At 41.8% G+C, this 24,168-nt stretch overlaps 1 protein-coding gene and 1 long non-coding RNA gene across 2 annotated transcripts in view; one reads left to right on the top strand and one right to left on the bottom strand.

The window, feature by feature from the left end:
• Nucleotides 1–24,168, bottom strand: part of LOC139564012 (uncharacterized) — a 47,168-nt gene that overhangs the window by 5,061 nt on the left and 17,939 nt on the right. The gene's annotated exons all lie outside the window — the stretch shown is intronic.
• Nucleotides 19,744–20,244, top strand: LOC139550967 (uncharacterized). The gene is made up of 3 exons (XR_011670163.1): nt 19,744–19,822; nt 20,038–20,099; nt 20,199–20,244. It is a non-coding gene; the product is annotated as an uncharacterized lncRNA (long non-coding RNA).

Raw genomic sequence — 24,168 nt, 5'->3', positions numbered from 1 at the left:
TTAGCATTCATGGTGGAGGTGGATGCGTCCGAGGCTGGGGTTGGAGCCGTGCTATCACGGCGCTTGGGCACGCCACCGAAGCTTCACCCCTGCGCTTTTTTTCGAGGAAGCTCAGTCCGGCGGAGTGAAACTATGACGTGGGGGACCGGGAGTTGCTGGCTGTGGTAAAAGCTCTGAAGGTGTGGAGACATTGGCTTGAGGGGGCTAAACACCCTTTTCTCATCTGGACTGACCACTGTAATCTGGAGTACATCCGAGCAGCGAGGAGACTGAATCCTCGCCAGGCAAGGTGGGCCATGTTTTTCACTAGATTTCGGTTCACCATCTCTTATAGACCAGGTTCCCTTAAGACTAAGGCCGACGCGCTGTCCCGTCTCTATGATACCGAGGAGCGGTCCACCGATCCTACTCCCATACTTCCGGCCTCATGTCTGGTGGCACCGGTGGTATGGGAGGTGGACGCGGACATCAAGCGGGCGTCAAGGTTAGAACCCACGCCACCACAGTGTTCAGCGGGCCGAAAGTACGTGCCGCTTGGTGTTCGTGACAAATTGATCCTGTGGGCCCACACACTACCCTCCTCGAGTCATCCGGGAATTGAGAGGACGGTGTGGGGTCTTAGGGGGAAGTACTGGTGGCCACTGTAGCGAAGGACGTGAGGTTTTATGTCTCCTCCTGTTCGGTGTGCGCTCAGACTAACGCTCCTAGACACCTGCCTAGAGGGAAGTTACAGCCCCTCCCCATTCCACAACGGCCTTGGCCACATCTGTCGGTGGACTTCCTCACCGACTTTTCCCCCTCTTAGGGGAACTCCACGATCCTGGTCGTTGTGGATCGGTTTTCGAAGTCCTGCCGTCTCCTCCCGTTGCCCGGTCTCCCTACGGCCCTGCAGACTGCGGAGGCCCTGTTTACCCATGTCTTCCGGCACTACGGGTTGCCTGAGGACATAGTTTCTGATCGGGGTCCCCAGTTCACGTCCCGGGTTTGGAGGGCGTTCATGGGGCGTCTGGGGGTCTCGATCAGCCTGACCTCAGGTTTTTCACCCCGCAATGGGCAGGTGGAGAGAGTGAACCAGGATGTGGGTAGGTTTCTGCGGTCGTATTGCCAGGACCGGCCAGGAGAATGGGCGAGGTACGTCCCATGGGCGGAGGTGGCCCAAAACTCACCCCGCCACTCCTCCACAAACCTGTCGCCTTTCCAGTGCGTGTTGGGCTACCAGCCGATCCTGGCACCGTGGTATCAGAGCCAGACCGAGGCTCCTGCGGTGGAGGAGTGGGTGCAGCGCTCAAAGGATACCCGGAGAGCCGTCCAGGAATCGCTAAAACGGGCTGGTGGGGGGCAGAAGGTGAGTGCTGACCGCCACCTTAGTGAGGCCCCCGTGTTCGCACCGGAGGACCGGGTCTGGCTCTCGACCCGAAACCTGCCCCAGAGCCTGCCCTGCCGGAAGCTGGGGCCGCGGTGTGTGGGGCCATTTAAAGTCCTGAGGACGATAAACGAGGTGTGCTATAGGTTACAGCTCCCTCCTTACTATCGCATTAACCCCTCGTTTCATGTGTCTCTCCTCAGGCCGGTGGTAGCTGGTCCCCTGCAGGAAGGTGAGGTGCCGGAGGAACCTCCGCCCCCTCTGGACATCGAGGGGTCCACAGCGTACACGGTACGTTCCATTCTGGACTCTAGACGCCGGGTGAGGGGCCTGCAGTACCTCCTGGATTGGGAGGGGTACGGTCCGGAGGAGAGGTGCTGGGTACCGGTGGAGGACATCTTGGATCCATCACTGCTGAATGATTTCCACCGCCTCCATCTGGATCGCCCTGCGCCTCGCCCTCCGGGTTGTCCTCGAGGCCGCTGTCGGCGCGCTGCGGGAGCCGTGCGTCAGGAGGGGGCACTGTCACGACTTCCACCGAAGGTGGCTCCTCTCCCTGTTCGGGCGGTGCTCGGCGGTCGTCGTCACTGGTCTACTAGCTACCACCGATTCCTTTTTGTTTTCTGTTACTTTTTTCTTGATTGTTTTCACCTGTTACTTATTTGTTGTTAATTATGGCCTATTTAAACTTCCAGGGCCCGCCTGCTTTTGTGCGAGCTTATTCTCACTGTCAGTGGTGAAATTGTTTTGCTTATACAGTACGTATTTTGCTGTCTGCTATTTTTCCCTGGTTTTGGGGACATACCTGTTTATTGGTCATTTTGCCTGTTTGTTGGCTAGACCCAGCTTAATTCTTGGCGCACGGATCTCTTTAACGGGATCATTTTCGTAAACAACCGCTGAATTGCAGAGCGCCAAATTCAAAAAAGATTACTAAAAATATTTATTTTCATGAAATCACAAGTGAAATATACCAAAACACAGCTTAGTTTGTTGTTAATCCACCTATCGTCTCAGATTTTGAAAATATGCTTTACAGCGAAAGCAATCCAAGCGTTTGTGAGTTTATCGATCACTAGACGAAACATTACGAACAGCTAGCAGCAATGTAGATTGGTCACGAAAGTCAGAAAAGCAATAAAATTAATCGCTTACCTTTGATGATCTTCGGATGTTTGCACTCACGAGACTCCCAGTTACAGAATAAATGTTCCTTTTTTTCGATAAATATTATTTTTATATCCAAAAACCTCCATTTGGTTGGTGCGTTATGTTCAGAAATCAACAGGCTCGAGTGGTCATGAAGGGCAGACGAAAATTCCAAATAGTATCTGTAAAGTTCGTAGAAACATGTCAAACGTTTTTTATAATCAATCCTCAGGTTGTTTTTAACATAAATAATTAATAATATTTCAACCGGACGGTAAACTATTCAATACAATAGATAAAGAAAATGTTGAGCTACAACTTTCGCGCGCATGTACTAATCAAAGGACACCTGGCTATCCACTGACGCGTTTTGATAAATCTCGCTAATTTTTCAGAATAAAAGCTTGAAACTATGTCTAAAGCCTGTTCACAACCTGTGGAAGCCATTGGAAAAGGAATCTGGTTGGTATCCCTTTAAATGGAGGATAGGCAGGCAATGGAACAGGGATTTTTCAAAATAAGAGGCACTTCCGGGTTGGATTTCCTCAGGTTTTCGCCTGCAAAATCAGTTCTGTTATACTCACAGACAATATTTTGACAGTTTTGGAAACTTTAGAGTGTTTTCTATCCTAATCTGTCAATATCCTAGCATCTGGGCCTGAGAAATAGGCCGTTTACATTGGGAATGTTATTTTTCCAAACAAAAAAAATCTGCCTCCTAGCGTCAAGAAGTTAATAAACGTATGCATTGGAAGCATTGCTCTCTGCGCATGACTCCACACCCACCACTCCTAGCTATCCGTGACAATAACAGTGAAGTGTATAATTTTATAAACCACCTACTTACCCAAAACAGTGACTGAGACAGGGTTACTTAAAGGAGATGTGTGAGACCTCCCTACAGCGTAGTAACACGTCAATTTGACCACAGCTGGTAATGTTTGATCTGCCCTCTTGAGCAGCTCTGTTCCTGTTATTGTCTGCATACACGATGAGTCTAGAAGATTTTTACCCCCCTCTCTGTAGAAGTAACAGTGAGACACATGGAGAGATGGAGGAGTCTCACAACTCAGCTGAACTGATTCTGTCTCTCTGATGACTGTAGAACTCACTGTCACCTGAGGAAGGTCTGTGAGAATAGAGGAATTTAGCATTTAGTGGTTTTGGGAAATGTACTGATTCCCTAATCCCTCCTTGTTATTTCAGACTTGAGGATCTTGAGTCCATTACCTCATGCAGCGACAGTATGGGAAATTAAGGAGATATAATATATTGCTTGATTGTTTCATGTAATAGCTTATGACAACACACAGTATGATAACATATCACAAGAGGAACATGGTAATGATGGCACAACAGTACATTGTTTACAACCATTGAAATAGTCTTCTTACCCTGAATTGTGACTGTTGACGGCTCACTGTATATGGATATAAACTGTGAACCTGTAGCACTGTACTGACATTGTATTTTGACCTCAGCTGGTGAACTCTGACCTGTCCACTTCACCAGTTGTGTTCCTGCGAGTGTCTGTTGACAGGGTGATGGTAGGGTGAATTCCACTTGCCCTTCCATTTTGAAGTAACACTCAGAGACAGATGGAGGAGTCTGACAGTTCAGCTGAACAGAGTCTCTCTCATTGATGACTGCAGGAATCACTGTTAGACTGGGCTGAGGAAGATCTGTGAGATCAGAGGGATGATGGAGTGTCTTTTTTAATTGAATTATAAATTCATTCAATGTTTAACTACTCATACTCATACAGATAACGTACCACTTAATATTATATGAGTTTGAAAGAGAAAAACAATTAAGACACTGTTGTCTATTTAAGCAATAAACAATGAGAACGTGCCAGGAACAGCCCTTAGGGGGGAGTTATCACACAATAATCCTCGGCTTCGATGGGCATTTAGCTTTTTGTAAAACGGTTGCCAACATTTAAACAAAAGATTAAGGACATGTCTTTCATTAAAGACCTATTATTGTGAAGTGTGTCTGTGCTTGTGCTGCAGCAGCAGGTGCACAAGACAAAACTTTACCAGCGTCATTCATATCGGTGAATCGCTGTGACATATGAAATACATGTGATAGTGTAATCAATCTGTAATAACTACGTAAAAAAGTTACGAACGTGTTAAATTATTATGTGACGTACAGTCATATCCAGGTCCTGATTGGTCAACAAGCTTATTTTACGCTTCAAATAGTGTTATTTGACGCATCAAACAGTGTTATTTCACGTGTATCTTGTTTGAAATGCAAAGACCCAAATGGCTTTCCATACTTTCCGGTGAATGACACAGTGACTTCATGTACAGATGCGCGCAACTCTTGGCTGTAGTAAGAAAGCCACGCCATCTGCGCCCATTCAACATAGCCTAGATTTACGTTTTTATTACTTCTAAACTAAATAACTTTTGGGGGGCTCTCCTACGCTTACAATGATGTGTTGATTCTTGCTTGAACAGTCACTAAGATTATATTTGGTTGTGATCTTTGTAAAATAACTATTTTGGATGCAGCAAGTTGTTAGCTAGAATTCTAACACTCACTGACATGGCCATAGGCTGTAGCAAAAGATAGCCAAAGAGACATTTTACTGGTTGAAGTTTAAGTTATTTTAAGTATACTGCAGTTGATTTGCAATGATGACACAAACATTATATTAAGCAGGACATTCATACAAGCCTTCAACTCCAATTATAATCCAAAAGTAGTATGAAATGCAAACATATGCAACATGTAAATAAAGGCTTTTTTTGTTGGCGTTCTAGAAAAACTCCCCCATGTTCTGTCACCATGGTGGATTGAGCAGTCAAATGGAATAGTGAATAGACTATTTTTGTGTTTGCAAACGTTGCCGCATGAGGGAGATGCGCCAAACGTTTGCAAACACAAAAAAATAGTCTATTCACTATTCCATTTGCCTGCTCAATCCACTATCTCATCAGCCCAGCCAGGCAATTTATAAACTTGATCTCCACTGTAAAAAGCATTTAGATATTATATCCCATTTATTTTAGACTAGCATTTGGTTTTCAACAGCAGAGATTTGTATTAACCTTGCTGTCTGTCTCCGACGTTTGCAACATTGTTTCAATATTGAAATTTGATCACCTCCAGCTGCCCCATACTAATGAACGAATGTCACGGGATGAGACAGTCTGGCAGCTTTTCTTAGCCAGTCAAAATCAGGAATCAGTATAATTTTTATGGATATATTCAAAGAAATGCCAATAGAAAAACACGAAATGCAGCTAATTTACTGTCATTCCAGCTTCAGTTTGAAGTGATTATGTTAGCTGTGTATTGTAGTTGGCTAGCTCCTCTGAATAGTGTCCTGGAGAGAGAGAGCACATTTTCTATGCTAGGCGAAATCTTGCATCGAGTCATTAGCTCATTGTTATGGATAAATCCCCCCCCCCCCCAAATTATGGAAAACAGCTTAAACAAATGCAAATGCAGCTTCTTTGCTGTTATTCTGGCTGCACTGATTGATGTGACTGTGTTAGCCGAAGTTTCCTAGCTAGCAAGCAAGGGATTAGAACGTTGACAGCCATCATGGCAATGGAACATTTAGAATGATCGACCAGCTGGCTTGGGTACCAACCCTAGATTTGTGTCGGGACTACACAGAGTGTACCAAACAGTCGGGGCATGGATTTTACAATGTGTCGAAAGCATTCCACAGGGATGCTGACCGATGTTGACTCCAATCCTTCCCACAGTTGTGTCAAGTTTGCAGGATGTCCTTAGGGTGGTGGACCATTCTTGATACATACAGGAAACTATTGAGCGTGAAAAACCCAGCACTGTTGCAGATCTGGCACCTACGACCATATCCCGTTCAAAGGCACTTAAATCTTGCCCTTTCCCCCTCTGAATGGTATACATACACAATACATGTCTTCAACCTGTCTCCTCCCTTTCATCTATTTATTGATTTAAATGGCTTTAACAAGTGACATCAATAAGGGATCATAGCTTTCACCTGGATTTGCCTGGTCAGTCTATGTCATGTTAATGTTTTGTATACCCAGTGTATACAGCATCTCGTGGAAGGATGAAATCTTATGGATGAATTCATCGAAATAACGTTTTTATTGAAAATATGTCAATTATTATTTGAATATTTTGGTAACCCGTTGTTTTGTCTGGTAGCCCAAAAAGTTACACATTGCAGCTTTAAATTCATAATAATGATACTGACCTTTGGCTTTGATGTACTGGAAGGTATCTGGACATAACAAAATGGGTCATTATCATGCTCTTTTTGCCATTATGAAAAATAAGAAAACATGAGATGGGAACACTTTACACAAGTTGGCGAAGCGGAACAGTCTGTAATGCATTCACAGCCATGTTATCAAGCAGTGGTCATTCTTATCTGAACAAAATGTAAAATAATGACAGAGAAATATAAATCAAAAGGATGATCACTGGAATAAGACACACTTATTATAACCATAACATGTTGAAATATTAAGAGTTCCTAAAGTAAAAGACTAAAAGACTAGAAAGAAGAATGAAATATCCTGTAGCACAAACAGATGGAGCGGAAAAATAACTCACCGAAAAGGAGGATGAGCAAAAACAGATGACCAGCCATATCAGGGATGAACAATGTAATTTTGTAGAGAGCTACATACATACTGTTAGTCTGACTTCACAGAAGATGGTGGCTGTGACTGGGACAAAGAATACATGTTTCAATAGAAATGTAGATGTGGGGCTTGTTCACAGGAAAACCACAGATGTCTCATATGACAACTGTGGGCTAATGTCATGTTGCAGAGGACAAGGAGGCTGAACATTCAGAATCATTTATCTGTAATTATTTTTAGGTTCTCAAGCTATCTGTCTTTAACAGATGTTATTTTGCATTATTATTGATGACAATTTGATTTTTAAAACCAAACTAACTTGTCTGTTTGAGAATTAATTTTATCTTCGACTTTTTGTTTTAAGTTTTTAACTGCTGCACAAAGTTTAACTACAAAAACCTTGCATTTGTGGTTAAGAGTTTGATGGTCTCTAAAATGTAGAAGGGTTTTCATATTTCATTTAGGTTTGGTGAGTCATGTTTAATAATATGCCAGAGCAGTGAAGGTAAACTGATAAGCTCAGTAAAGGAAAGGAAAGGATGGAAGGGAGGAGAGAAGAAGAAGCGAGTTCACACTACTCGGACTGATCAGTTTACCTTGAATGCGCTAACTGGTACCTAAATGTCAGCGCCTGTTCAGGTAAACCGCGTGCTTTGCTTGAAGTGCATAACATTGAACGTGTGTAGGCTGAGAGTGCAGTTGCTGTTTATAAACTAACGTTTTTATGTAGCCTAACTTTGAGAGTAACCGTTTGATCATGTGACCTAAAAAAAAAAGCAGCAGCCGAAGAAGTAACTTCATCTTCTGACGTGCCCAAAAAATATGAAAAAGTGTCGGGAAAAGCTAAACCGGGTTTGTAAAACCATGTGCGGTTTAGGCCAATTTGAGTAGCCTAATTTGACGGTATTTGGTTAGATTACGGTTGATACATTTGTCCATTTCATTGTTAGAATCCAGCAAAGCACCTGCTGTGGCACGGAGAACTCCTCTTCATCCACCTACGATGGTGATGGTTAACGAAGCGCTGAAGGAGTTGGACTCTCGAAAGGGGGTCTCCTCGCAGGCCATTCGCGGATACATAACAGAGAAATATCCATCTGTGGACCTGGTGAGGTTGAAATACATGATACGCAAGACCCTGAAAAAAGGATTCGAGGGCGGGGTATTGGTGAGGACATCAACTCGAAAGCAAACGGAGCACAGGGGAGGTTTCGGGTAAGTGACCCATGCATGTCTAAATCTTAAAGTAAATGCCCAGTGTTTCCAGATTTCTATGAAAAATTACCAATAATTTACAATATGAGTGAAATGGTTTTCCTTCCCAAAAATTGTAATTGAGTATGTCAAAGCAGCTTTCCTGTTTGAATTGTGTTTTTTATTTATATATTACTACATTGGGCAATTACATACCATTTCCAGTGGCACACTGACTCACGTAATGATGAAGCCATAGGCTACTACTCACCGTGATGGCCATGGCGCTCCTCTTGGCAATAGCCTATCTCAAGATGAGCTACTTTGAAAAACAGTGCTGCTGGTCACAAAAAATTGGGAGTTGAGAATTATATTGGTTCTACAGACAGTCTTCTATTTTCAGCAGTAGGCATTTGCTTTCCAAACTATGTTTTTTCCCTGCGATTTGTATTTTGAAATGTGCAAACAGACAGCTGCAACCAACTATCTACATATAATCCATGGATGGCAGTTCCCATTCAAATCAGGACTGGCAGCCATTGCTAGAGTACCCATGAGTTACCACTCAAATGTCCAGGGTAAGAGGTTCCAAAGATCAATGTATTCTGTCTATGGCCACAACACAACAAGCTGTACATTTGGCATGCATGCTGCCCAAATTGCAGCCTTCCCGACAGTAGGCAACCAGTAACTGCCAAAATAAAGGAAACAATTGAGTAAATGAGGGACACAAAGTTTATGGTGTGTGTGTGGGGTGTGTTTTCCTGCCATGGTTTAGGTCAGTTTGTATAATTTATGCCAAGGCGTTTTGAAGCTGTTCTTGCAGCTGGTGGAGGCCAAACACCCTTTTTAAGACACTTTGTTGGCGTTTTCTTTATTTTGGCAGGTACCTGAATGCGCTTGTGAGAACAAGACAGTTATTTTTGAGGAACTATTGATATTCTGTGGCTAAATATGTTCTCTGGTGTATTTTGAACATTGAGAACAGGCTCCCTTGGTTGGTTATAAAATAAGTAATTTGTTTTTTTGCCTCTTGGGCCCAGCCCCTGACTCACATAATTGACCAGTCACATTTAGTTATTATGCAGTTTATTTTCTCTGTTACCCAATCAAGGCAGGGCCCCACATCTACCCACATGGGGCCCATACCTCTCCTCCCCCCCATCTGATGATTAGCAGAGTGGCAGCAGGAAGCTGTCTACACTAATTGACAGTGTGGCAAAAGGTCACTGAGAACACTGATCCCCATGTGGAGACGGCTCCAAAGGCTGCAAAGGTCGGAGCCAAGAAGACTAAGGACCAGGAAGTCGGTAAACTGAATCGATTGTGCTCATCACTCCTAGGATTTAGACATCACCCTATAATCTGCCCAATTGTATGGGATCATTGTTATTGAGCTACACCCATTGTAATGGAGGACATTTAACATTGCTCATTCAATGACTTGTATGGGTATCTCACTTCTCCTCATTGTGTCCATGATTGCATGCATACACACACATCACTAACTTTTGTCTCTAGAAGCTGAGAAGAAAAAGGCTACAGCCAAAAAGCAGAAGGAGAAACCTTCAGAGGCAAGTGTGGTGTCAGTTATGTTCAGACTATTGGCATTGTTCAAGTGGTTTTGGTGTATAGGGACTTTTTTTACACTTTTGTCATTGGTACTGTTCCTAATTGGGCTTTACCATGGTTAAATTGAATCTCAAATGGTAAATGCTACCACAAACCAGCAGCATTGCAAACCTGTCATTTTCATCTTTCAGGATGCAAAACTCAGGAAGTCCACAAAAGCAAGCTAGCCTTTGCTTTCCTGACTGACTGTGTGTATTGGTTCCTGACTTCCCTGAAAAGCTGCATATCGTGGGGACTATTCGATGCTATTGCAGTCCGCCACAGGATGTTTTTGTGCTGGTCAAGGGCAAACAGGTCTGGAGTGAACCAAGGGCTATATCTGTTCTTAGTTCTATATTTTTTGAAAGGGACATGCTTATTTAAGATGGTGAGGAAATTACTTTTAAAGAACGACCAGGCATCCTCGACTGACGGGATGAGGTCAATATCCTTCCAGGACACCTGGGCCAGGTCGATTAGAAAGGCCTGCTCGCAGAAGTGTTTTAGGGAGCGTTTGACAGTGATGAGGGGTGCTCGTTTGACCGCGGACCCATAGCGGATGCAGGCAATGAGGCAGTGATCGCTGAGATCCTGATTGAAAACAGCAGAGGTGTATTTGGAGGGCAAGTTGGTCAGGATAATATCTATGAGGGCGCCCATGTTTACGGATTTAGGGTTGTACCTGGTAGGTTCCTTGATAATTTGTGTGAGATTGAGGGTATCTAGCTAGATTGTAGGACTGCTGGGGTGTTAAGCATATCCCAGTTTAGGTCACTGAACAGAACAAACTCTGAAGATAGATGGGGGGCAATCAATTCACATATGGTGTCCAGGGCACAGCTGGGAGCTGAGGGGGGTCTATAACAGGTGGCAACAGTGAGAGACTTATTTCTGGAGAGATTCATTTTAAAAATTAGAAGCTCGAACTGTTTGGGCATAGACCTGGAAAGTATGACAGAACTTTGCAAGCTATCTCTGCAGTAGATTGCAACTCCTCCCCCTTTGGCAGTTCTATCTTGACGGAAAATGTTGTAGTTGGGTATGGAAATCTCAGAATTTTTGTTGGCCTTCCTAATCCAGGATTCAGACACGGCAAGGACATCGGGGTTGGCGGAGTGTGCTAAAGCAGTGAGTAAAACAAACTTAAGGAGGAGGCTACTGATGTTAACATGCATGAAATCAAGTCTTTTTCGATTACAGAAGTCAATAAATGAGAGTGCCTGGGGACACGCAGGGACTTGCTTAGCCTCCACATCACCCGAGGAACAGAGGAGGAGTAGGATGAGGGTACGGCTAAAGGCTAGCAAAACTGGTCGTCTAGTGCGTTGGGGACAGAGAATAAAAGGAGCAGATTTATGGGCGTGTTAGAATAGATTCAGGGCATAATGTGCAGACAGGGGTATGGTGGGGTGCTCGTACAGTGGAGGTAAGCCCAGGCATTGAGTGATAATAAGAGAGGTTGCATCTCTGGACATGCTGGTAATACTGGGTGAGGTCACCGCATGTGTGGGAGGTGGGACAAAGGAGGTATCTAAGGCATGTACAGTGGGACTAGGGGCTCCGCAGGAAACTAAAACAAGGATAATTATCCTAAACAACAGTATACAAGGCATATCGACATTTGAGAGAGACATAAAGCGAGGCATAAAGCAATCACAGGTGTTGATTGGGAGAGCTAGCTAAGTCAACAACGGGTAAGACAACAACAGCTAATCAGCTAAGTCAACAACAACAGGTAAAATGGCGATGAATGGGCAGGGAGGGTCGGTTAACTACACACAGGGCCTGAGTTCGGGGCTAGGGCGACAGATAAACATAGGTAAACAAAGTGGAGTACCGTGATAAATGAACAGTCCAGCAGGCATCAGCTATGTAGCCAAGTGATCATAGGGCCCAGTGTACAGCAATATATGAAACAGGGAAACCGCTAGGTAGTCGTTACTACGCTAGCATGCGGGAGACATAGCGTTTAAAGTTAGCAGTCCGGGGTAGGTAGAAGCATCTGCTCCGTCGTCTGTCAAATGCCGGTTGAAGGCACAGCTGATGGAATTACGTCTGCAGACCAGTCGGGGTGGTACGACGGGGCGCCATGTCGACGAAGGGACCGAGCCAGATGGCGAAAGAGGTATTGTAGTTGTAGGAATTTCGTTTGCTAGCCGGGAGATGCGCCTGGCTCAGAGCTAGCTTCGGGGCTGGGTCACTCAGTTGAAGATAGCTAGCTGTGATGATCAATGGTCCAGGGGTTTACGGCAGGAATCTGGCGTTGTAGTGGAGAAAAACAGTCCTAGGCTGGCAGGTATTATACAGGCTAAAAAAAACGGCTGGTGCCTGAGCAGAGGGTAAATGCCGCTAGCAGTGGCTAACAATGACTAAATGGCTAGTAACTTAGCTAATTAGCTGGCTACCTTCTGATGAAAGTTTGGGCTATAGGGTCTAAAAAAAATAGCGGGTCCGAGTGAGGCGGGTAACCGGAAGGTATATTTATTTTAAAAATGGAAAAAGAGATTGAAAAATAAATTGGAATATATACAAAAAAGACGAAAAATACAAAAAGTAAACGAGAGGACAACAAACCACGTCTGCACTGCTACACCATCTTGGAATTGGAATCTATGACTCGGTCACACTTATCTGCCATCATTGGCTAGAAAGGTCTTGCCTGCCTTCCATCTTCGAGAACATTGTTAGAGCTCGACTAGCTTGTCAATATTGGCAATATTTTCTACACATCAAAAACATGAGGTTGAAATAGAAACTGGGTGTGTTGACTCAATCCTTCATTTTTAAAACTGCATGTTTATTTGTTTAAAAAAATCAAAAGTTTATATTTCACTGACACTCATAGAAACAGTACGGAAGCACTGAAAGACTGAGCAGTTTCACAGCTCTTCAAGTATGTTTATTCAGTTTATAGATTAGTTTATAGTCTCAGCAGGGGCAGATCCAACAGGCCAGGCCAAGAGTGCGGGGCTTCAAGCTGAGCATATTCCGACTCAGTCCTGAACCAATCAGGCCCAACGTCGCGTTTAGCTCGTCCAATAGAATTAAGTCAAGAACCCATCACTTGCTTGATCCAGTGATACATTTGATTTTGTCCACAGCAGTGCACTGTAGCTAGTCACATCAATCCTCCCAGAAAGAAGAGTGATTTGGTGAAATGGGCAAAGACTGGCGTGATTGAAAAGAGGGGCAGAGGAAGACAAACACGGAAGAGAACATATTGGGAGTAAGAAAAGGGAGAAAGGAGAGATTTTAGAGTTAAAGAGAGAAAAGGAAGAGAGATTTTGGGTGGAGAGAAAAGGAGAGCAAAAAAAGGGTAAAGTCACTAGCCATGTGGATCATCAACATGCCAGCTGTTTACCTTCCCAATCCTGCCACAAGAGAAAGACCTCAAGCATCTCCATTAAGGACTGCAATAACAATAAGTAACAAATTCAGTACCACTTGAATCAATTCTAAAGCAAGAAAATGTATTCCACGTGTAAACAATTTCACTGGCTCCTCATCATCCTCCTCCTTTCCGCTAAGCCCATCCTTTGTGCTGGCCTGGCTCCACCACATGCATCAGAGGCAGAGTACGGGTTTGTTAACTTCTTGTCAATATGGGGGCGCTGTTTCCACTTTGGAAAACTCGTGCCCAAATTAAACTGCCTCGTACTCTATTCTAGATCGTACAATATGCATATTATTATTACTATTGGATAGAAAACACTCTCAAGTTTCTAAAACTGTTTGAATTATATCTGTGAGTAAAACAGAACTCATTTGGCACGATGCTCTGTTCCAAGGCCTGCCTATTCAATTGCCTAATTTCTATGGATTTGCATGCACTGCATACGCCTTCCGCTAGATGTCAACAGGCAGTGGAAGGTGGAATGGGGTGTCTAGCTTGATCTGAGGTCGAACAAGAGCTCTTGGAATGACGTGACCACAATTTCCTTTCTCTACCTAGGCGCGGGAAGGACATCGACATTGGCTTCTGAAAAGCGTTCGGTATACACGGTAGGTATCTCCGGCTCTGATTTTATTTGATAGATGTGATGAAAACATCATAAAGTAGTTTTTTTCAACCGAGTTGTATCAGTTTATTCAACGTTTATTGCGAGTTTTGGAATTTTCCTTTCTTTGCGTCAGGAGAATTGGGGCATGTTCGCGCCACATGGCTAGCTAAGGTTGCTAATTCGACAGGAGAAGAGGACATTCTAAAACCAAACAACGATTTATTCTGGACCTAGGACTCCTTGTACAAGATTCTGATGGAAGCTCAACAAAAGTAAGAACAATTTATGATGTTATTTCGTATTTCTGTGGAAAATGTTTAGTCCTATTCTCCGCCCTTTTAGCGGGCGCTGTCTCGCAATAACGCAAGCTGTATGTCGTACTAAAGTTATTTTTAAAACTCTATCACAGCGGTTGCATTAAGAACCAGTGTATCTTTCATTTGCTGTACAACATGTATTTCTTAGTAAAGTTTATGATGAGTTCTTTGATTAGATTAGGTGACTGTCCAAAATATCTCCGGAGAATTTTGTGCATTTTGGCTACGTATTCACAATGTAAAACCACAATTTGTACCTCTAAATATGCACATTTTCGAACAAAACATATATGTATTGTGTAACATGATGTTATAAGACTGTCATCTGATGAAGTTGGTCAAGGTTAGCGATTAATTTTATATCTTTTGCTGGTTTTTGCTAATGCTATCTTTGCGGTGAATAAATGCGGTTGTGTGTTTGGCTATTGTGGTAAGCTAATATAATGCTATATTGTGTTTTCGCTGTAAAACACTTAAAAAATCTGAAATATTGGCTGGATTCACAAGATGTTTATCTTTCATTTGCTGTACACCATGTATTTTTCATAAATGTTTTATGATGAGTATTTAGGTATTTCACGTTGCTCTCTGTAATTATTCTGGCTGCTTTAGTGATATTTTTGATGGTAGCTGCAATGTAAAACTATGATTTATACCTCAAATATGCACATTTTCGAACAAAACATACATTTATTGTATAACATGTTATAAGACTGTCATCTGATGAAGTTGTTTCTTGGTTAGTGACTAATTATATCTCTATTTGGTCGGTTTTGTGATAGCTACCTATGCGGTAGAAAAATTGTGAAAATATGCGGTTGAGTCTTTTGCTATTGTGGTTAGCTAATAGAAATACATATTGTGTTTTCGCTGTAAAACATTTTAAAAATCGGAAATGATGGCTGTATTCACAAGATGTTTATCTTTCATTTGCTGTATTGGACTTGTGATTTCATGAAAATTATATTATATGATATCCCTGTCGCGTTAGGCTAGGCTATGCTAGTCAGCTTTTTTGATGAGGATGCTCCCGGATCCGGGATGAGTAGCAATGAAAGGTTAATCAGTCATACCCCGCCCCTCACACCAGGCCCCGCCTCTGTCCCTCATTGTTCAGGGAGCCACAGCCCGCCGTCGCCTCCCTTCCTCACTCATTGAGAGAGCCCCACCCCTGTAGGTCAAATCGGGGACATCAGGAAGCCATCCAGTTACTGCGAGATGACCTCCCAGTTCTTCCACAGGAAAGCGAGAAGGACGACAAAGAGCAGCGTGGAGAAGGTGCGGCTGCGCGTCATTAAACTCTGTAACTGTTTTAAAGTCACCATTGGCCTCATGGTAAAATCTCTGAGCGAGTTTCTTCCTCTCCGGCAGCTAAGTTAGGAATGATGCCAGTATCTTTGTTGTGACTGTTTATATTGATACACCATCCAAAGTGTAATTGTGCAATTTTACCAATAAGTGTCCTTTGTGAGGCATTAGACAACCTCCCTGGTATTGTTGGTTGAATCTGTGTTTGAAATTCACAACGCGACTGACCGACTTTACAGATAATTGCATGTGTGGGGTACAGAGATTAGGTAGTCATAAAAAATCACGTTAAACACTATTATTGCACACAGAGTGAGTCCATGCAAAGTATTATGCAACTTGTTCAGCAAAATTTTACTTCTGAACTTATTTTTGATTTCCATAACAAAGGTGTTGAATACTCATTGACACTTTTTTTTTGCTGACATAATTCCACTTTGACATGATTTATTTAAATGTTTTATTTGACCTTTATTTAACTAGGCAAGTCAGTTAATAACAATTTCTTATTTACAATGACAGCCTAGGAACAGTGGGTTAACTTCTCTAGGGTAGGGGGCAGCATTTTCACGTTTGGATAAAAGCATACCCAAATTCAATTGCCGGCTACTCATCCCCAGGAGATAAGATATGCATATTATTCCTAGATTTGGATAGAAAACACTCTGAAGTTTCTTAAACTGTTTGAAACATGTCTGTGAATATAACAGAACTTATTTAGCAGGCGAAACCCCGAGGACAAACCATTCCGAATTCTTTTTTTTGAGGTCACTGTCTTTTTAATGAGGTTTCACTGAGAAACCAGATTTCTAAGCGAATTGCTTGCAGTTCCTATGGCTTCCACTGGATGTAAACAGTCCTGAGAAATAGGTTGAGGTTATTCCTTTGTGTAATGAAGAAATACGGCCATCTTGAAGTCGAGTCACTCCAGGTGTCCTGGACATGCGCTTCAATCAAACAGAAGGCATGCTACATTTCGTTTTAATCCTGTATTGAACACAGATCATCCCGTCTTCAATTTTATCGATTATTAACGTAAAAAAATACCTAAAGTTGTATTACAAAAGTAGTTTTAAATTTTTTGGCTAAGTTTACAGGTAACCTTTGAGATATTTTGTTGTCACGTTTGAGCAAGTTGGAACCTGTGTTTTTCTGGATCAAACGCGCCAAATAAATGGACATTTTGCATATATATCGACGGAATTAATCGAACAAAAGGACCATTTGTGATGTTTATGGGACATATTGGAGTGCCAACAACAGAAGCTCGTCAAAGGTAAGGCATGAATTATATTTTTATTTCTGCGTTTTGTGTCGCGCCTGCAGGGTTAAAATATGCTTCTCTCTTTGTTTACAATGTTGCTATACTCAGATAATAGCATTGTTTGCTTTCGCCGAAAAGCCTATTTCAATTCTGACATGTTGGCTGGATTCACAACCAGTGTAGCTTTAATTTGGTATCTTTCATGTGTGATTTAATGAAAGTTTGATTTTATAGTAATTTTCATAGTGATATAAATATGAACTTTACCGAACAAAACATACATGTATTGTGTAACATGAAGTCCTATGAGTGTCATCTGATGAAGATCATCAAAGGTTAGTGATTAATTTTATCTCTATTTCTGCTTTTTGTTACTGCTCTCTTTAGCTGGAAATATGGCTGTCTTTTTCTGTGACTTGGCTCATACCTAACATAATCGTTTGGTGTGCTTTCGTCGTAAAACCTTTTTGAAATCAGACACTTTGGCTGGATTTACAAGTGTATCTTTAAAATGGTGTAAAATACTTGTATGTTTGAGGAATTTAAATTATGGGATTTCTGTTGTTTTGAATTTGGCGCCCTGCAGTTTTACTGGCTGTTGACGAGGTGGGACGCTATCGTCCCACATTCCCTAGAGAAGTTAACTGCCTTGTTCGGGGGCAGAACGACATATTTTTACCTTGTCAGCTCCGGGATTTGATCTAGCAACTTTTCGATTACTGGCCCAATACTCTAACCAATGATGAGTCGGACCACAGAGTGAAGGAAAAGCAGCCAACAAGTGCTCAGCATATGTGGGAACACCTTCAAGACTGTTAGAAAAGTATTCCAAGTGAAGCTGGTTGAAAGAATGCCAAGAGTGTGCAAAGCTGTCATCAAGGCAAAGGGTGGCTATTTGAAGAATCTCAAATATAAAATATATTTTGAGTGAAGGAAAAGCAGCCAACAAGTGCTCAGCATATGTGGGAACTCCTTCAAGACTGTTAGAAAAGCATTCCAGGTGAAGCTGGTTGAAAGAATGCCAAGAGTGTGCAAAGCTGTCATCAAGGCAAAGGGTGGCTATATGAAGAATCTCAAATATAAAATATATTTTGATTTGTTTAACACTTTTTTGCTTACTACATGATTCCATATGTGTTATTTCATAGTTTTGATGTCTTCACTATTATTCTACAATGTAGAAAATAGTACAAAATAAAGAAAAACCCATATAAGAGTAGGTAGTTTATACAAATAATTTACTTTGCAATCTCATGGTAATTTTTATAATTAGTATTACCCTATGCCATACTTCTACCATGTTCCAATGCATCATTATATATTACAAGATAGGTAATCATTTAATGTAATTCAAACAATATCAGTGCTGCTTTTCACATGTATTCTTATAACAAGACATGGGCTAGTTGTAAAACACAGTATGTAATGTGACTGACGCAGAACCTACATCTCCATGTAAATACAACTGGTATCTTAGTGGAAGTCACACGAATAATACAGTTTGAACTCCGCTTCACTGTCAGTAATTACACTGCTCTTTTATTAATAACATACATGAGAAGAATAGTAAACTAAGCAAACACTGCTCTTTGCTTTGGTATTACCCTGCCATTTGGAACATATCATGCCAAGGAAGAAGGCAGTAACTGCTGTTTAAGGGTCAAAGGTCATGTCAGAGGTCAGGGTCAACATGAATAAAATATTAACTAATAGTAAGGCCACATCACCACATCTCAAATGATCTCCCCAGAATTCATTTGGCTGGACAATTCAACTTGGAAGCCATTTTTCTCAGTTCCACGCTGTGAGTAGTTACTGCCTTTTTGCTTGGTAGGGCAGAATATTAATTTATAAACATAATGAATAAATATATCATAACCATTGCATAATCAATTCCTCACCTTTTCTGGCCATGAAGAGTTCATATTCACAAAGTAATATGACAAACTACCATGACATCTGGTACAGATTTGCCTTGTGACGGGAAAAGTTTCACGGAAATAGGTAAATCAGAGGGGCTGATAAATATGTTTTCGGGGTACGGGATGTCGCCTGCAGTGACAGGAGACTAGATTAATGTGTGCAAGTCAAACTGAGTGAAGAGGCTATCTACACCCTATATCAGAGACACAGATTCACTGAATCATCATGGTAAAACCTATCAGAGACACTTTGAATCGCCACGGTAACCCACAGAGATACAGTACACAGGGTTAACTAAATAGATCTATTGAGTGGGGTGTGGGGGTGGAAAATAGGCTGCAGATGACACTCAATCACAAGTTAGGGAGAGTGAGCTACTGTATATTAGAGAAGCTGGGTTGTGTTGTACAGCTCATCTCTCTCACTGCTGTCTGTAATTAATGTGCCCCACTTTCTTCCCACTGAGGGAAAGAGAGGATCAGGATCACACTGTTGTTCCCTGTTGTCTACCAGCCTCTACCTTCCTCTAACTGCTCTCATCCCTTAGTCTGTTGTAAAATATCCCTCCTTTACTATCACCTCCCCTGTTTAATACTATAACCTCCTCCAACAATCCCTGTCCCCAGAGGTTCTGTAGTGCTCTGTACCAGAACTGTTTATTTTCATAAGAACACATCACTCTCTCTGTGTCAGAATCACTTCAAACACCCTGGTTGTAGGCTACTGATGGGATTCCATCACTGAGTGTAGTGCTGTGGGTTGCTATTGCCTGCTGAAATCTGTGGGTATGGTGCCATCTTTTGGCTAGAAAAGGAGTATTCCCTTCTGTTTCTGTGACTTAGTTTTCCAGCTGTGATGAATTATGCTGAGGTGCTGAGGGTGGAATGGAATATATAGTGTATTTTATAAGATCTATTGAAAAAGTAGGAATTGTTCTTTTCCATTTACACAACATTTGTTGATTGAGGCTAATATCGGTGCTTCTCTGTGTTCCTGTTTTACTCCAGGAAATGAGAATAAGAGTGTGGTTTGGGCCAGCACTGCCATACAACTGCTGGATGACAGGAAGTCGCCTATTGTTGCTTGTAAGCTCCCTGAAAAGCCCCTAACTTCTCCCTTAACTTCTCCCTGACATAGAGAGCTACTGTACCTGTTATAGGCTTGTAACTGTAATGTTTTAAACGATATTAAGCCTCCTTTGAAGACGTGAAGAAACTCTTTAATACATTTTTAAATCCTCTTCTAGATGTACAGTGTGCTGATTGTGTTCTGTTTGTGTTTTTGTTAAAACCCACTATAGGCGTTGGGATTCAGATGAAGCTGGAATTCTTTCAGAGGAAGTTCTGGACCGCTAGTAGACAGGTAGACACACACACACACACACACACACAATATCCAGTGCTGTGAGACATGCTTTATGGATTATTCTAATAATTTATTCATCTTATTGATTCGATCCAGTGTGCTGCTCTGGATGGGAAGTGCTCCATTAGCTGTGATAATGAGGTAATACCAGACAGTAGCTGTCTGTCACTGGCTCATGCTACTTCCTGTTTCTTAGCCTGTGGTCCGTGTCTCAGCTTTTCTACTTCCTGTCTGTACTGTCTGTGACCTTTCTTTGTTTCCTCTCAGTGTTGAATTATTAAATGATGTCATGCTTTGAAGATCTGAATTAATGTTCCTTTCTTTTTTTCTAACAGGACATCAAGTGTTACCTTATTGACAACAACGGATTTATTCTGGTCACAGAGGACTACTCTCAGGTACCATTAATAATATACTAGATGTGTGTCCTGTAGCTCCCCTGGTTCCTAATATTTACATTTAAATAAACATCTTCTTCCTCAGACGGGGCTGTTCTTTGGAGAGGTGGAGAGTGCTGTTATGAACAAGCTGCTTCTCATGGGCTCCTTCAAAAGGTTAGAGGAGAAATCATGTTACTGTCATACCCTGAACACACACACACACACACACACACACAATGAATGGTCTATTTTTTCTTCTCTCTAGGATCACTCTGTATGACTACCAGGCTCTCTGTAGAGAGTATGCTGGCAGCAGTGACAGCGCACGCTCTCTATCACATGTAAGTACTGCCCCTAAATATTGTCACATGTAAGTACTGCCCATAAATATTATCACATGTAAGTACTGTCCCTAAATATTGTCACTTGTAGTACCGTCCCTAAATATTATCACATGTACATACTGTCCCTAAACTACTCATCAGACTTACATACATCCAGTCAATGCTAATTATTTAATGTCTTCTCTCCCAGCCCTGACCAAACTTGTCATGTGAGAATAATAAAATAATCACCGTGATACGATAAAATAATGAGATGCACTGATTATCATCCATGGTACATATTATGGTACTATTATATCAATGTATGTTTGTGTTTTCCTTATCAGTTTCCTGCTGGAGTTCAACCTTTACAGCTGGTGGCATGTTGATCTCTCTGTCAAAGGTCAGTGTGTGTAAGAATATACCTTGAGGTGTGTGTGTGTGTGGGTGCAGGCACACATGCATGTGTGTGTGTGAGTCTTTCGTGTTTTTATTATGTTAAGATTTACATGTCCCATTTCCAGCCCAAAGGTCAAGGGGAAAGACCATGATTTTGCCATGTGACACGGAGTACCCTGCCTTCGTCTCTGAGCGTACCATCAAAGAGACCACGGGAAACATCGACAGTAAGGGCTGTGCCAGGTACTTGTAACACAGTTACCTTACCTGTGTATTAGGCACCGATAAACTCACTTAACCTGTGTGTTGATGGTGTATACACAATACAGGGTAATTTCATGCGTTAGGTCTGGGATAGGCGTCCCGCTAGCGGGACAACTTCCGGTGAAACTGGAGGATACGCAATTCAAATAAATAATCATAAAATTATGGATATTAAACATTTGGGTACATACAATCGTCTTATATCGGTTGAAAGCTTAAATTCTTGTTAATCTAACTGCAGTGTCCGATTTACAGTAGGCTTTACAGCGAAAGCCTGCCATATGATTGTTTGAGGACGGCGCCCCACATCAAAATATTTTTCCACCGGCACAGGTTTCATAAATTCACAAATAGCGATTAAATATTCACATACTTTTTGAAAATCTTCCTCTGATTTGTCATCCAAAAGGTCCCAGCTATAACATGTAGTGTTGTTTTGTTAGATAAAATCCTTCTTTATATCCCAAAAAGTATTTTGTTGGCGCCATCGATTTGAGTAATCCACTCGTTCAACGTGCCAAGATAGGAATCCGAAAATCTACCCCTAAACTTTGTTTCAACAAGTCAAAATATGTTTCTATTTAATCCTCAAATACCCTAAAATGTAATTAAACTATAAAATTTCATATGGAAAGAATTATGTTCAATAGGAAAACGATATTAGCAGGTGCGTGTCCTCGTCATCGCGCGCATACACAGATTTCCAAGTCTGTATCATTTTTCTTACTCGTTTTGTAAGAAACAAGCCTGAAACCTTGAAAAAAGACTACTGACACCCAGTGGAAGCCATAGGAATTGCATACTGGGAGCTAGATTTAATTATTTCCCTATACGTTCCATTGTAAGAGCATGGGCTCCCCCCCAAAAAACATTACAGGTTGGTTTTTCTTTGGATTTTCTCTGACCATGTCTATTGTGTTATAGTCTCCTACATTATTTTAACATTTCTACAAACTTCAAAGTGTCTTCTTTCCAATGGTACAATTATATGCGTATTCTGGCTTCAGGGCCTGAACAACAGGCAGTTTACTTTGGGCACGTCAGTCAGACAGGAAGTGGAGAAAATAGGGACCTAGCCTTATGTTAAAAGTATCAACTGAATCAACTCACCTCGCTTTCTCTCTCTCTCTTTCTCTCTCTCTCCCTCCTCAGATCTTTTGTAATTCAGCAGATTCCCAGCAGTAATCTCTTAATGGTTGTCGTGGACAACAAGTGTGACTGCAGCTCTGCAACCCTGGTTTCCATGGATCCCATCGAGATTATGTATATCCTTTACTAACCCTCAATAAGTTTGAGGTGTTTGAGTGGATTTTTTGTGCAAAGCTTTTGTGTGTTTTTTAGTATAAATGTTTTGTAAGTAAATGGGTTTTGTAAGTTAACAGTAAGTGAACTCTGAACTTAGACTTTAGTTTTGTGTGAATGTGAATAGCTTCTTCATTGTCAGAGGTATTAATCCATATCTCATACATGTAGCTATTTATGAAGGGTGCATTACGGTTTGGTTTTCTCATCATGCTAGAATGATGTTGCAGAAACGGTCACCACAGTATCAGTTAAATGTATCTGAGGTGTGGTTCATCATCAGTATTTCTATCCTTAACCCCTCTTCACACAATGAGTCTCTGAAATGTGATAGGCTGAAGTTTCAGAAAGACAGAAAGCGGCCAGAATCGTGTCATCCTTTTCAACCTGAGGTACGCAGTATGTAGATATGTGTGTGCGTATGCGTCACAATTCTGTGATTACACAGAAAGTACATGAACGCCTGTTTATGAGTGTTTAATAACACGACATTAATCATATATGTGACCATCTGTATATTGTCTGAACCATATAGATACATAGTGTATGTATTCATTCATTTCTATGGTCTGAAACTCCTGTGATGCCCCCTGTGTCTGATGCAGGAGAATGCCATGGCCTCTCTGCCCCCCTTACAGCAGCACTGTTCCCCCTACTGGCCACTCTCATTAGCAGGTGACCACACCGCCCTCGAGGCCCACCGTCCTGGACCCAACACTGGACCTAACACTGGAGAGATTGATAGACTGGCGCACCATCATAATGTTAGTAACTATTCACACAAGATCATGACATTATTACTTCAGATCAGACATCTTATTGAGCTCACGTTATTTAGTAGCAACGGCAATACCCCTCTAGGCAAAAAATTACATATTCAAAAGTAGAATGGACTGATAAATTGAGACATCAACTTACCACAGTTATAGCTGTAGACTACTACAAGAACTTGGAATGGAGGAATAACTCACAGACAAGAAGGATGACCAAAGACAGATGACCAGCCATATCAGGGGTGAACAACACCATTTTCACAGATCCTCCGGCTCTCACAAACTACTAGGAGTATGGTGTCTGTGACTGAGAGAGCGGTTTGAATAGAGAGGTAGATGAGAAACTTCCTCGCAGGAAAACCACAAACAAAGTCCATTAACTATCAAGTAGTGTCTCACATCATGAGGTTGGGGGAAGGTCAATCAGTCAAAGTTCTGTAGTTATATTTTGATCCTAAAATATAAAATGAACCTAAAAGCATTAGCTTCACTGTCAGAGTAAATTCATATGTTTTATTTGAGGCCTTTTTGACTGTGACAACTTTGATAAAAGTTAACAGTTAATATTCTGGCTGTGACTCCATGTCTGGCTCTGAAACTCAACAACACCACAATTCTGTTGACA

The sequence above is a fragment of the Salvelinus alpinus genome, chromosome 2 (genome assembly GCF_045679555.1).
Source record: "Salvelinus alpinus chromosome 2, SLU_Salpinus.1, whole genome shotgun sequence".
Classification (NCBI taxonomy): Eukaryota; Metazoa; Chordata; class Actinopteri; order Salmoniformes; family Salmonidae; genus Salvelinus; species Salvelinus alpinus.
Note: the sequence above shows the minus strand (reverse complement) of the source record. Positions and strands in the feature narration are given on the sequence as shown.